General features: G+C 54.5%; 1 protein-coding gene across 1 annotated transcript in view; it reads right to left on the bottom strand.

The window, feature by feature from the left end:
- The window catches only part of CACNA1E (calcium voltage-gated channel subunit alpha1 E), a 160,419-nt gene extending 148,384 nt beyond the window's left edge, over positions 1-12,035 (bottom strand). Inside the window, exon 1 of the mRNA XM_050900963.1 lies at positions 11,950-12,035. The gene's annotated coding sequence lies outside the window, so the exon portion shown is untranslated. The remainder of the gene's footprint in view (positions 1-11,949) is intronic.
- Between the last annotated feature and the right edge of the window lie 3,103 nt (positions 12,036-15,138).

Below are 15,138 nucleotides of genomic sequence, written 5' to 3'. Positions count from 1 at the left end.
TGCTGAGAGACACTGGCTCACCCAGCGGGCTCTGGCCCCCGTCACTGCCCATGGATTTGAAGCCACATGGCTGCAAAATGACCTTAACCCTGCAGTGGGGGTGCCTACACACCCATCATGCCAGGGCCTTAGATAATCCCACACTACCAGCCTGCCCCAGCTTTATACGAAGACACCAAGAAAGCGAAAGACCCTCTGAGCAAAGCCAAGAGCAGGTGATGGCTCTCCCCAGGGAGCCCCAGCAATGCTTTCGTGGGGGCTGATCCTGCCCAGGGAGCACGGAGGCACACACCATGCCAGGCAGCCGGCATCCCCCAGGGCTGCTCAGGCTTTCAGGCACAGCTCCAACACATGATAAACAACAATATTAGTGAAATAATGTTTAAACAGATCCAAACGGGATCCTACTGCCAACAGGCAGGGAGGGCTTCTCGCTGCAGGAGGCACCCAGAGATGTGTGCTAGCAACAAGGAAACAGCTTATAACGCTGAACAGCTTTTTTGGCATCTCTCTCCTCCCGATGCAGCTCACCTCAATCCCAGTCACCGAGGAGTCTCTCCCCTACACCAAACAGACCTTTTCTCTCCCCATTGCACTCCTGGTGGGACAGCTGGGGCTTTTTGTGGATGCACATTCACAGAGTACCTCTTAGAGATGCATCTTGCAAAGTCTCTACTATATTCCCACCCCTGCCCAGAGGGAAATTCATATTTTAGCCCCAAGGATCCCAACTTTAGGCAAACCAGACACAGGTTCCAAACACACAAATCCTGCGTACCACCTCTGTCCTAGGCATGCAGCACTGCCAGGGACCAGGGTGCTGGAGCCGGGGGTGGGTTTGGTCACCCAGCACACAGGAGCAGGGAGGGGAGCAATGGGCAAGGATCTGCAGCAGCCTAAGCATGCAGCACTCCCAGAGCTGCCTGCAGAGCCACAGCCGTTGTTCCCAGTGCTTCCATCTAATCCCCGAGCCGCTCACATTAAACCGGCACATATCCCAAACCACGGCTATTATACATCACTCTTATCCTTCTGCTTGCTGGAGCTATTTACAATGGGTGTTAAAGCATTACAGAAGCGGCTGTCAGCTACTGTATTTTTGAAAGCTGGGATCTCTGAGCCAGCTCTTATCAGGTTTAATACAGTTCTCCCAGTGTGTCTGTCAGTAGAAATGAGATTTCAAGGGGTCTTTGAGGAACTTTGTATCCAGACCTTTCAGCTAAAACCAGGGGAAGCCGGTAACCACTGAGAAAAATCATCAGCCTGCAGCTGTAACAGCACATAGAAAGGCACCAGAGGTTTCCTCAGCTAGTGGCCAGCATGCCGGGCCAGGTCCCAAGCATTTCCCAGTGGCCAGCAGGATGCTGGGATGTGCTATCGGGGCCAACTGTGACTTCCTAGGTGTGGTTGAAAGCCTGCTGCTCCAGCTCCAGGCTGCCCCAGCTGGGCTATCAGCAGGGCACAAGGCAGCTAGATGAAAGCACATAACATACCATTAGTTAAGTGACACGGAAGAGCACAAGAGTACGCTGCTTCCAGCCATGGACAGGCAGGTGGGCCTGGGCGATGGCCAATCTTATGCATGGGCACTGAGCATCTCCCAGGCAGAGCTAACATGTACATGCTACTCTGGGACAAGTCTGGTGTGATGAAGTCCAGATTTAAAGCTGGTTGTGCCTAGGGGGCATCTGTGGTCCCAAGACTACATGAAGAATGAAGATTTTAAGAGGGCAGGGGAAATACAGAAACGATGGGTGCCTACAGGTATCAGCTTTGAGCACAGCCTGTTACCCAGCTGGAGAGAGAGTTGCTGCAGAGAGCAAGGAGTTGCTGCACTATTTTTAAAGAAAATTTAGAAATTCAGACCTGGTTTGAGCAATGGAACAAGGGAAAAAGAAATTGCTCTCAAGAGCTGAGCCCAGCTGGGTCTCTCTGCTCTCGCCTCCCTTTCTGCCTTCCTCAGCCACCTGGGCTGCAAGACCTGCTGGACTCACCCCAACCCACCTCACCTGGGCAGGACTTCAGAAAGCTTCTCCATATTTCCCTTGGGTCTCACCTTAGAGGAGATGCCCAGGGCTGCCTGCACCAGCTTGTATTGAAACAGCACTCCCATGGGTAACGAGGGCACACGGAGGGAGGGAGAAGCGGAGAGCCAAAGAAACAGCAGAAAGCACCCATCAGATTCAGAGAGCTGTCACAAAAAAAAAAAAAAAAAAAAGAGAGCTGACAGCTTCGCTCTGAGGAAGGCAGTGAGAAGCTTCAGCTTTTAATCCCAGGATTTCAGAAGATTCAGCCAGTTTGCTCTGCTGAATGTTTCTCCCCCCAAACCTTCCCTTGCAGCTCGCATTTGGGCAGTTTCAGGCTGAAGGCAGCAACGAGCTGAGGAAACTGTTGCTGGGAAACTGTTCCAAAACCCTGGCTAGACAAGCACCTACAAACACAGGGCTGGCAGTACCCAAGCAGCACAGGCTGGCACGAGCAACAGCCGCTTGGTGATGCCATCGGCCCCTGTATTCAGACAGATCATCCACTTAATCCCAGCCCAGATAGCTGCAAATTAGATTCTTATTTAGGATGGACTATACAATGCTGATGCTAATCAGAACAGCACATCCACTAAGCAAGCAAGATTTGATATCATGGTCCACTGGATCCCATTAAAGGTTTTGCTGCGCCCATGCAGAGGTGGTTTCCCCTCAAACCACTCCAGTGCTGGGTTGCATTTGCTCCCCCTTGGGCTGCAGGAGCCTGGACCAGCTTCTCCTCTCTAGCTGTTCTCCAGGGTGGATGCACCAGATGCAGGGCTCAGCAATGAGCACTAGATCCCTCTCCTTGGGGACAGCAGGGCTCATTGCCACCAGTAACATCGTTCTTCACCATTCTACAGACCAGAGACAAAACTGTTACCTTGTAAGCGGCCACATTTCTCCTACCTGCCCCTGGGAACATGTTAGAGCCTGTAACAAGTTTTGCTCTTCTGAGTGAGAGGGCATTACCTGTCTACACTGCAGCCCTCAGGGATTTTGCTGGCTAGCCCCAGCCTTGCAGAGGGACATACAGCAAACCCAGGCTAAGCACAAAAGGGGTATCTAGGACGCAGTTACAAGCTCCTTTAAAAGAAAATACTGTTTCCTACATAAAAAAACCTCTCCTTGCACTGTCTTGATGAATACGCTCTACTATACGTGCCTTGCACAAGACTGATCTCAAAACTTCCATTTCATTATATGCACACATACCCCTACTGTAAAACTGCCTGCTGAGCCCCACCAGCTCCAAAGCATTAGAGCCACCCCATGTGAGGACATCCCCAGGGCTTCAGCCCCACTTGGGGGGTTTCTGCCCCCAAACCCCAGCACAAGCCATCTCCAGCCTGCTGCCACAGAAGGCCATCACTTGCTGTCTGCAGGAGACAAATGCCTTTTCTTGCCAGCTCTGCTCAGTTAGGAAACCAGTTCAGCACAGACGGCAGATGGCTAAATGAACATTTGCCCCACAAGGCATTGCCTTGAGGGGGTTTTTTTGAGCTCCATCCCTTTCCCCCAGTGCCTGATACCAGAGTTATGAAGAGCACATCATTCGTTTCTCTTGCTCTGAAGCCTGCAGTTACATAGCTGGGGTGCAGCCACCCTCCTGCTGCCAGGCAAGCTCCCAGCTAGCCAGCCTGGCTACAACTCCTAGAGCTCTGAAATACAGGCCTTTGAGGTTTAGGGCAGCAGACGACCCAGGTGTTTGTCATGAGCCCAACAGATGTGATGGAAAGAGCCAAGGATGGCCCCAAATGTAGCAGAAATATCCAGGGATGGAGAGTGATTCATATCGAGGCAATTTATATTGTGTCCCCTGGGGAATCACCTCCCCTCCCCTCTTAACTGCCCATTTCTTGAGAGAAATAGGGAGGAGAGCTCAGTGCAGCCCCTACTCAGCCAGTGGAGCTATTTCCCCAGCCCATGATTTGGCTTCCCTACAGATGAAGGATGCTCATCGCCCTCCTCGCTGCGCCTCCCACTCCAGGCTAAACAATGGGTGCGCATGTGGGGCACTGATCTCAGCTGGGGCCTCCGAATGCTGCCATGTAGCACAAATAAAAAGTGGTAATAGGAACTGGAGGGTGAATTAAACATATGAATCACTTCCTCTCCTGGCTTTTCCTGCTCCTGTTGTTTCTCTTATCCCCTCAGCAAAAGCCCGAGGAGAACATTCATTTCCTTTTCCTTCCCCGCTCTGCAATGAACACCGAGGGGGGTACTTTTTCTCTCCTCATTTTCAACTGACAGCAACAGAGCTGTGCCGATGCTCCCGAGACCATTTCTCCATCGCCTGGCAAAGCAAACCCCTTGGGCAGCTTTAGCAGGAGCCAGAGCCCTCCTAGCTTCCACGAGGCAGCTACAGCCCTGACCCAGACCTCACCCTGCCTCTCCTGCTGCAGCCTGGGGCTCTCTCCATCTCTTATATAGCCCATGCTCTACATGCAGTCTTCCAGCCCCACATTCCTGGAGCGTGGGTGTGCAGGCACCCCAAGGCATCTCAGCACATCACAGCCCTCCCTGGATGAGGCTGGGCACAGCCACTCCGGCTGCCATGAGCCTCCAAGGGCACCAGACAGCCCATTGCTTTGGGAAAAATACCTTTCAAGCCCCAAAAGGTCATTTTTCCCCCCCTGCCAGCTCACCCCCAGCCTGGGACCAGGGCATCGCCAGCACAGCAAAGGACAGCTTCTTCAGAGCCCCGAGGTGGCTTGTTTGCAGAGAAAGCTGTGGCTTTCCTGCCATCTCCTCTGCCCTGGGAGCAATCCTGCCCACAGGGTCTCCTGCCAGACCAGCCTGTAATTAGGACAAGCAGAGAGGGCTAGCTCTGCCACCCCCCAGGGGGTCTTGTCCCCCCCGCCCCAATGGCACATGGCAGCATCATGCTCCCCTCCATTTACCTCAGCTGCAATATCGACTGCTCCAGCATAGAGCTAATTACTCCCTGCAAGGAGATGCTGCCAGAGAAATGAGCCAAGCGGGACACCCCGAAGCAGCAGAAAGCCTGGCAGGCACAGACAGTGAAAGGACATCTTGCTACAGCTGAAAGGCAGATGGATGCAGCCATCACCACCCAAAACCCCATTAAAAGCCTCTGCCCACAGACTGGGGATGTAGCACAGTGGGGGAAGGCTGTGGCACCAGCTTTTTCTCCCGCTTTGGGACTCCTGGGCTGTCCCTCCTTGCTCACCTCCCAAGGGAAAGGCTGCAGAGCAAGGCAGAGCCTGCAAAAGCCCTAAGCCAGGCTCTGGTAGCAACATGAAGCATCAAGGTTGCAAAGCCCTTTTGGGTTATTAGGGACCCAGACCACTCCTAGGGTGCAGGAGCCCAGGAGAGACAGAACCCTCCTCATCTCAATAGCAGATACTGCCTTAGGTACCCCCAGGGCCATATTTGTTACCTGCCTGGGGGTCTTTAGTGCAAACTTAGGAGGGCACTAAAGGTCTGTGACGGCAAATGACGCTGCATTTCTCTGCCACAGCATCAACCAGGCAGAGAGCAGGGACGAGCCACCAGATAAACCTCCCTCATGCCGACTGTGCTGCCGGGGGAGACGCAGCTCTGGGCTGTGCTTGCTCAGGGCCAGCATTTCAGGTCACTTCAATGCATCTGGGAGTGCAAGGTTTTCAACTCTGAGTTGAATTTGGGAGCACTCTCAAAATTTCCCTACTGAATAATCACCTTTTACTTGCCATCTGAGACAGCTGAGCATTGAAGCACTGCAATTTTCTAATGGGGAAAACTGTTTTGTCAGCTCAAGGAAGACTAAATTGATGCAGCCTGAATTTTCATCCACCTCCTCTAAACATGTGCTCCCCTCATGTGCCCATCATGAGGCAGTCCACAGGCTTCCCATGCCTCAGGTGCCAAGCAAAATAATTTCTGTCCTGATCCATAGATGGCCATGTCAAAAAAATGTCCAACTTCTCAGTTACAAAGGGGTTCACATCACGGTACCAGAAGACCATGTCATAGCAGGCATCACCTCCATGTTTAAGAAGGGTCCAAGTAATCACAGAACAGACAGCTTCATTACAGAGACAAAAGCAGATTTAATCATAAAGGTAGGATTTTACAAGTCCTTAGGAGAACCCACAAGACATATACCAGGCCTTCTGCATTGGAAGTGTTTCCCCAAGCTGCAGGTAGTTTACAGCAACAATTCCAAAAAAGAGACAGAATATCGCAATTTATCTAAATTTGTCAAATGCTTCAGCCCAAAACTCCCTCAACAAGAGGTTAAGAAAACCAAATCAGCAGCCTCCTAAGCCATAAACTGAATTCATCCATCAGAAACCAATGAGGACATCCAGTACAAAATAGGAATAAGTGACAGACAATCAGCATACCCAAAATTCAGCACCAGGGACCAGCCCAAGCATCTGGTGGCATTGAGAGCCCAAAGCTGTGGTTCTAGGGGAACCAGAGGAACAGCTGTGGCTGGGACCAGAGCCCACACCAGGTATGTGAGCAGCATAAGGGCAGGTGACATCTCTTGTTGACAGAGGACCAACGTCCTCCAGCCAAGGCAGTGACTGATTCACATACACACACACGTTGCTGGGCACTACGTGTATTGTAGCTGCTTGGACAGAAGATGGAGGAGGCCTCAGTGTCATCACCAAAAGCGCTGCGGAGGTCCCCAGCGCAGCACGCAGCAAAAGCACAGCGCTGGGCTCTGCAAGCTGCCGGCTGGGAGGTGCTGCGGTGGGATCCGCTCCAGCAGGGCTCAACTGGTGCTTGGGGAAGCCTCAGCTTTAGGCAGGACTGTCACATCACTCGTCCCAGCTCCATGGGGGACACGGAAGAGCAGACCAGAGCATCAGGCCAACAGGTGACTGCACAGCTCCTGGCCGTGGTGAGACCGAAAAGAGCAGGGACTCAGGAGTGAGCAATACCGGGATGAGAGGTAGGGAGCTCTGAGTGGTTCTGCTGTCTCCATTGCAACAAATGCCAAGGAAAACAACGGCCCTGAATTCATACCAAAGCACAATGAGTTTAGAACAATAGACAGATCTTCTCTTTTGTTTTTTAGATACAATATGCAATTAACCTGTGGGACTCATCACCACACAGCTAATTGAGAGCAAGGACTCAACAGAGCTGCAAACAAAACAGCGATATGCACAGTGAAAAGCATCCATGCTGGCCAGGGGTGGGAAAAAAAACATCCCCCAGGGTGGTCTTCCCCAGTGGCTTTCCACAGGGGTGTCCACTAGAGAGCTGCTGCCCAGGGACTCGGGCGTCCTTGCCAAGGGCATGGGCTGGGTGCTGTTTTGTCAGAACAGAGGGAAACCAAGGAGACATAGCAACTCTTCCGTGCGCCAATAACTGCACCTGGTGTCATGAGTCACCCTGAGAGCAGGGCTGTGAGTAGGCATGGCCCCGGTGTCACAGGGGACAAGCCTTGGAGCAGGGTCCCTCCCAGCCATGGAAGGTCGTGATGTTCAGTTACCGCACATGGACCACTCCAGGACAAGGAAAGACCAAGCCTTGCTCTTTATTTCCACCTTTCTTTATAGCTATGCTCATTTTGAGGCCGTTTCCATCACCCCACAGTGCAAGCAAGCCTTATCATACCTGCAAGCAGGAGGTCTGCATCCTAAAATGGCCAGGGCCTCCCAGGTGAGCAGCCTGCTCTCAGCACAGTGTTCCCAGTCCACCACCAGTGTTCCCAGTACATGCGTGTTTGCTTTCACTCACCACCAGAGACCATGCCCAGCACAGGGCTGCTCTCCAGAGGACTGGTGAGCTGGGATGTCACCCCAGCAAGTACTTGGACAGGACCTCTGAATACCCACATGTCAAAAAAAAGCAACATCAGAAAAAAGTACCTAAAATTACCCTCATGGAGCAATTTCGTTCCTGCTCCAGCAGCCTTCTGCTCGCTTATGGCTGGGGAGCACAGTGGGAGGGAGGAAAATTGCTAAATGCAGCCTTTCTTCACAGGGCTGGGATAAGGGGGGGGGTTGCCTTTCCTGGCTGAAACCTGCTGCTGGTTTACGTACCATGCCATACAGCACCACGCCAGCCATCTCAGAGGACAAACAGCAGCAGCTTGAGAACAGGGAGAGGTATTGCACAGGTCCCCTTCCCTCAGACCCACATTTGGGAGTCGGTGGATCTGCTCGGTCCCTCTCAGCCACCCTTTATTTCCAGGGGGATTGTCAGACAAACCCCAAACCTGCCACCACTTAGCATTCCTGAGGAGCTCCATGAGCAGCCTGTCCCAGCTCACACCCCAAGTACTGCCAGGGATGAGGAAAGCAGACCTTCCCAGATATTTTTGGAGGGAGTCCCTGAGCTTGCCATGCAAGGCAGCACATGTCATCCCCAGCAGCCGGGAAAAATGACTGCTCAAATCCACCGCAACTGCTGCCAGTGAGGAGAATTGCTCAGGAGGAAAAACAGATGGGCTAGTGACCCACTGCCTCCCATAGCCCATCGCTCTCTGCATCCCATCCCCTATGCTTCAGAAAGGCATAAACCTCCTTTAATATGCCTAATCGCATGCTATGTCATCACCAGGAGCCTTTAACCCACATCTAACTAATGAAAATGATGAGTTGCTTCTTACTTGCAGAATCAGCACGACAGTCCCCAGCCTCTTCAGCCCGATGTGGGGCGATGCCATTGCCTCTGATGACCCCCCCAGCTCTCAGAGCCTGCAAACCTTGTGGCAGAGCACAAAGACAAGCTCCTGTCAAGCCCAAAATCAATGCTAGCAGCGTTGGCAGAAAGCAGGAGGCCTGACATCCTCAGACCCAGAAGGGCAGCTGGGCTGTGCAGACCAAATCTAACCCACCACCCCACCTCCTGCCACGGCCAGCGTGCTTAGAGAAGTGGATGAGAACAGGGCAAGGAGGCAGTGATGCTTCCCCAAAATGCTCTCGCAAGCTCAGGAGGGGGTTCATTTTTATTTAATAGCCCTCCATGGTCTTTTCTTTCCAGACTTTTTCACCAAACCTTGAGCTCAGATTATTATTTTTTTTTTAAAGCATCCACAGCACCCTGCAGCAAGGAGTCCCCTTGCTTACCACCACTCCACACAGCTTGCGTATCTGAACCCTGCTGCTTCCAGCTGAAGTCCCGCAGATCTCACATCAGAGTCCAAACCCAAGTAATTCCCACACCTCCTCACTGGTGATTTTATAGCAAAGCAGTCTCAGTCACCCCCCCAGACCTCCTCTTCCCCCACCCCAGAAAGTACCCAGCAGGTAAGCTGACGACAGGAGGAATCTGCAGCAGCATGGCCCAGGGGGGAGAGGACCTGGTGAGGAGACCTGCCCCTAGCCTCCTCCGCCTGCCAACAAGAGGTAAGATGGGGCATATAGCACTCCAGATCACCCTCCAAGAGGATGACCGAGCTCAGCAGCTCTTTCCAGACAGCACAGCACCTAATGATGCTAACAACCATCTCCCAGCTGTCTGCTGGCCCCAGGTCCCTGACCCAGATGCCCCAGGCTGTTCCTCGAGGCACTGAGTCCCTCAGAGCAGAGAGCTCCCCGGGGAGCTGCAGGGCAAGAGCAGCGAGGAGCCAGGAGTGACAGCGGCTAGAAGAGGCTGTTTTACAGCTCGAGCAAGACGATGAGAAAATCATTCATTTCAATCAACTCATTTACGCCCATGAGGTTTTTATTTTATTACTTTGGAGATGCCAGAGGGTAATTTATCGATCAAAGGAGGAGATGTTGCTGAACAATTATAATGAACACTGCGTCTGGGCGCTTGCAGAGGGACAGCTGGCGAGGGGTGGGAGGGTGCCAGGGTCCAGTGGGGGAGAGAAGCAGGGAGACTCTGAAGCAGCCAGGCTCCTGGATTGCAAAGAGACAGGTTTGAAAGCACGGTGCCAGGAGATGGCTTTGGGTACATTTATACCAGGCAAGAGGCCAGGTAGCTGCTGCTGGTGGGACATCCCACATGGCCACAGGCAGGAGAGCAGCACAAGGGTGCTCAGGCACAGCAGGAGCAGAGGGGACACCGTGGGGCACAAGCATTCAGCCAGAGGGTCCTCCTGACCTGAAGTCTTCACAGAGCAAGGACAGCACCTTGCACTGCTCCACCCCAAGTGCGTGGCTGCAGACCACTTTTACTTTAAAAAAAAAAAGGGCAAGGAAAAGATGCTAAACAGATAGCAAACCCAGTGCTGGCAGAGCAGAGCCTGCCTAACAGAGCGGTGTGCCTCTCCTCTAACCTGGTCCTCCCCAGAGCTCAGCCTCCAGCCCAGCAGAAAGGGCCAACGACACTGCCAAGGGTGGAGACACCCACCCGACAGCACTGAAACCTGACAACTCGCTGCGTAAATCCTACAAAGTGCAACTCCACCATGAGGACCACCCCCCACCCACCCCCAATGGGAAAGGGTCCACCAGACACCCCCTCGCCCCAGATCCTCCCCGCTGCATGGCTAGGAGCAGCTCAGAGGTGGGGTTTGGGCCAGGGAACGGGAGGTGAAGTTGAGCAGAGGTTAAGGACTCCTTCACCCCAAGTGACCATGTGCATGACCAGGCTCAGCACTGCAAGGAAAGCCTCGAGGAAATGTTGAGTTCAGCTGTTGTGAGATAATTAGGAGGCAAAAAAAAGCCTATGCAATGGACCAAAAATCCTTTACAAGGAACTGGGGCCAGTAAGCATCCCTGGGTCACTGCCAGCACTGCCTGCCCAGGGATGCCCAGCTCTCCAGCCTCCTCAGGAGCAGCTCGCCGTGGGCAGGAGCCCCATCTGCCGGCTTGGCCACGGAGGACGCACATCCCAGCTCTGCAGGGTGAGAGGACATCGCCAAGCACACAGCACCCAGAAGCCGAGCAAAAATGCCTGTGGTGGGTACAGGGGGATGCTCCACAGGAGACGAGCCCATGGACAGCCCTGCTCCCCCTCCACAGCCCACCAGAAACCAGCCTCACCAGGCCAAAGTCTTACCCGACAACCCACCAGCAAAAATCACCTGCTTTTGATCACTGCTGCAGCAAGACTGTGGATCGCTTTGCTCCTCACACACACAGGCACACAAATGCACCCAGTCTTCACCCAGATGCACAAGAGATATTTTACCCATCACCCCCAACAGGGTGTAAGTCAGCCCCCAGAGATCGAGGACCCCCTGTTGACACCCCACTCAAGGCCATGGCACGCGAAGCACCAGCAGAGAAGGTGGGCTGGAGAAACCAAAAGGCCAATGTCAGCTGAGCAGAAACACTAAATATTTACACAGCCTGCCATCGGCCCCCAGGCGAGGAGGTGGCAGCTGTACAATTTAAATGCAACCGGCATAACAATTTTTGTGTAACTAGAAGTGCAAGAAAATTACTTAAACATACCCGAAGTGGGGAATTAAACTCAGTCAGGACAAAGGGAATCGAGCGCTTGGGCAGTGCAAAGAAAAAGCCTAGCTCCTGGGGATTCAATGGGTTTTAGTAGTCACGAGGTATCGGTGCCCCCAAAGCACAAGGGCACCCCTCGCCCACCACTGTAACAGAGCCAGGATTGGGGTGGAAGGGCACCCAGCTGCTGTCAGCAGCACCAAAGTGGTTCCTGAGTGGAAAACACCCCCTTCACTGGGGGCCACAGGAGAGCAAGGCAGGGGCTGTGGCAGCGTGAGGCATTTGATGGCAGCAGGATGCAATTACACAGACTGGAATTAAACCAGGACTTGGGGCCTCACAAAGGAGCGATATGTGCAAGGTGACCATTAAACGGTGCCTCAAAATAAAATGCAAATAATCCCTTAGAGCTACTTGTTTGCTGTTCCAGGCACTTAAATGCTATATATAGCTGGGCAAAGACACTGCCCTACAATCTGTGCCACATGCTACAGCAGTTGCAGGACCACAGCTCCAGCAGCACAGCACATGGGAAAGACCCCCAGAGCTCAGCACAGAACCCACCAGCCCCATACCCCAAGCTTTGCAGGATCAACACTTACCCAAAAACTCCTTGTCCTCAGCTGTACACAGGGCAGATAGATGCTGTTTCAGTCTGACCGCGCTCCCTGCCTTCCAGCACCAAGCTGCAGGCATGGCCAAGGGGGGAAACCTCAGATAAGCAGGACAGCCCAACATCCCCCAGACAACCCAGCCAGGAACTGAAAGCCCTGGGCTGAGCTTAAATAGAGCCTTTGGTATAGGGTGGGGGTGGAAAGCCCAGGTGAGGCCATTTAAGACCCTGCCAACAGCTAGCCAGCTTTGCAGGTGAAGCAACGGCTCTTCTCTGCTGGATTTAAAGAGCCAAACAGGCTGTATGCATTGGGGAAGATAGCTTCCTTGCAAGCAGGTGACCCAGGCTGGGTGAAGGAGCAGAGATGCTGAGTGATGGGGCATTGCTCACACCTGATGTGGGCAGCCCAGGGGACACATGCCACTGCTAACTGTGATGCTCCCAGGTGAACTGAGATACACTGTAGTAAATAAGGCGTCACCTTGGGATAACGATGGCTCAGAGGACAGGACAGGGCATGCAGAGCAACACAAAGCCACTCACTGCTGTGGCAGCTCTCTCAAGGAGCCTTACACCTCCAGAAGGAAAGTAGGTTGACACCATCCACTGTCAGCCCCAGGGAATTATCCGTGCCAAGGCTGCGGCAACGTGCACGGCGTCTGGAGCAGACCCAGGCAGCACCAGCCCCGGAGCAAGCACACGCTGTCCCATCCCAGCGATACAGATCCCAGTGACAGATGCCGCAGACTGGGGGTGTCTTGTGGCATCCTTAAAAGCAGTGGCCCATAAGGAAAGCCAAAGTCGCGACCGTTCCCATTTTCAAAGGCACGCATCGAGGGCCACCCCACCGAGTGCCGAGCATTTCCTAACAGAGCCAGGAGAGCAGGTTCAGCAGCTCCCTGGAAAAACCCGAGAACCCCCACGAGATGAAACACAGCCCATGCAAAGCTGACGTGCAGACGGGCGCTTCAGGGGTGCAATGGTACATTCAGGTCTGTCCCACGTACTCTCAGGCTGGGGCCACGGGACAGCCCTGCTAATAACTGCCCGTGGGACCCCAGGGGACAGTGTCCCAGGGAGAGGACTGGGTCCACCTGGGAAGAAGCAGCGCATCGCAGCAGCCAGCTTTTCTCTGGCAAGCTACTGCCGACCTCCACGAGAGGGCTTTGCTGTACAAGGAAACGAAATAAGAGGAGCTCCATTTACAACCTGCTTCCAGTTAGGTCCTGTCTTTTCCCCACGTCTTCTTCTCACTGAGGACTTAGCAGGCAGCAGCGGGACACAGTCACCAAGGATTACACCCGAAGGCGATATTCATATGTTAGTGACAGCATTGGAAATAGTTGCCTTTTTTTCCTTCCTGAAGCCTCTCTTTCCTGGGTGAGCTGCATCCCAGGGTGCTGGGCACGGCTGGGTGGGGGCTGAGCCCAGCTTTCCCAGGGGACTCTGACACCAAATCTGGCCCCACAGCACAGACGCAGCCTTCGGCACTCATGCACCCACTTGCGAAACAAGCTGGCCACCGCATTTTGGGAGGCACAGGGCCGTCACCCCCAGTTCCTCCCACCAGAGCCGAGCGCTTTGAAGCACATCTGATGATGGATGGGGCAGTGCCCTTGTTCCCACACGCGCGTCCCCGGAGACAAGCGCCTGTTGGGCTGCCACCGTGGGAACTCACAGGGCAGAGGAGGAGCAGGAGAGAGGAGGATGAATCTTCTGCCCCTGGCACAACCGAAAGAATTCACCCCGATTTCCATGTGCACTCACGCTGGTCTTTAGCACGAGATATGAATCACGGTGTAGGTACTTGTAGGGACAAGTCGCAGGCCACGAGCTCCGGTAAACAATAGCAGCACGTTGTACCTCGCCTGGCCAGCCCTGAGCATGTTCTCTCACCAGCCCTTACAGACACAAAAAACCCTTATCTGAACAGATGCGTCCACGCAGCTGGTTTTGAGTAGCGCTGCCTTAACTGGAGACTTCCCAGGAGCAGGTCCCTGAATGTCAACCACGTCCCCAAAGCAGCAGGGTTCGGGGTACGGCAGCCCCTTAATCTCATGGGGTTTGAGTCCTGCGAGACCGAAGCCTGGCCCATCCCTCGCCAGGCGATCTCCAGGCTCGCTTGAGGGCCAGAGCAGCACGCCGTCTCTCAAGGTCACTTCCAGCCTCCTATGCCCCTGATCTAACAAGAAGCGACGCGCGGCCGGGCGGGCAGGGAGCCGCGGGGGGACGTGGCGGCTGCCTTTGTGCGCCGGCTGCTTCCCCCCAGCCCCGAGGCTGCGCTCCGAAAAGAGCACCGGAGCGAGCCACGGTCGGGCACACGGCCACCCTCCCCACCTCCTCCCGGTGCTCGGGAGCTTCTCCACACCCGGAAAGCTCTGCAAGGACAGGACACGGCCAGCTCTGCCCAGCCACAGCACCGGGACCTCTGCAGCTCCAGAGATGGGGGGGTCATGCTGCCACGGGTGCAAAACGGTGCCGGCTCCCAGCTCAGGTCCCCCAGGGAGGGAAGCTTCCCTGCCACCAGCCTCCAAGCCAGCAGTGGTGGCACGGGGGGACCCAAACCACTTCACTGCCTGACACCTCATCTCTGGCAGCATCTGCCTGCTCTGCAGCGTGGACCGGGCTCGTATTTGCCCATCCCCTGCCAGCAGCCCACCCGGTGCCCCTCACCAATGCCATCCGGCAGAAGGGGACCGCCGTGTCCCAACGTGGGGCGTGGGGAAGTGCAGTGTCCCCACCCAGCAAGTGTGGCTGGAGGGTCCTGGCCACTGGGTCGGCACCGGGCTCTGCCGTGGCATCGCCAGCACTCCCCAAGCACCCGCCTGTGCCAGGAAAAGCCAGGAGGTGCCTTGAAAACAGCAACAGTTTTCCTCCTTTTTTTTTGCCAGCCTGTGAAGGTGACATTTTTCCAGCGCACATCCATCGCCGGGACCGCCAGGCTTCCACCACAAGCTGAGAGGGAAGGAGCAGGCTGTGACTGGGGGTGTGAGGCTCTGGGGTGACCTGGGACGGGACCGACCTTGCCGCCACAGCGGGGTTGAGGTCAGAGCCCGGCTCCGTTCTCGGCTCACCGGGCGGCACACGCCGCCTTACAGCCGCTCCCTCTTCCCCAGGCAGGGCTGTGGGGATATGAGATGTGGCTCCTTCCTCCTGCCACTTGTCACCCTGTTTATTT

This window comes from Gymnogyps californianus, chromosome 8 (genome assembly GCF_018139145.2).
Source record: "Gymnogyps californianus isolate 813 chromosome 8, ASM1813914v2, whole genome shotgun sequence".
NCBI classification, from domain to species: Eukaryota; Metazoa; Chordata; class Aves; order Accipitriformes; family Cathartidae; genus Gymnogyps; species Gymnogyps californianus.
This window is presented reverse-complemented; position numbering and strand designations above follow the sequence as displayed.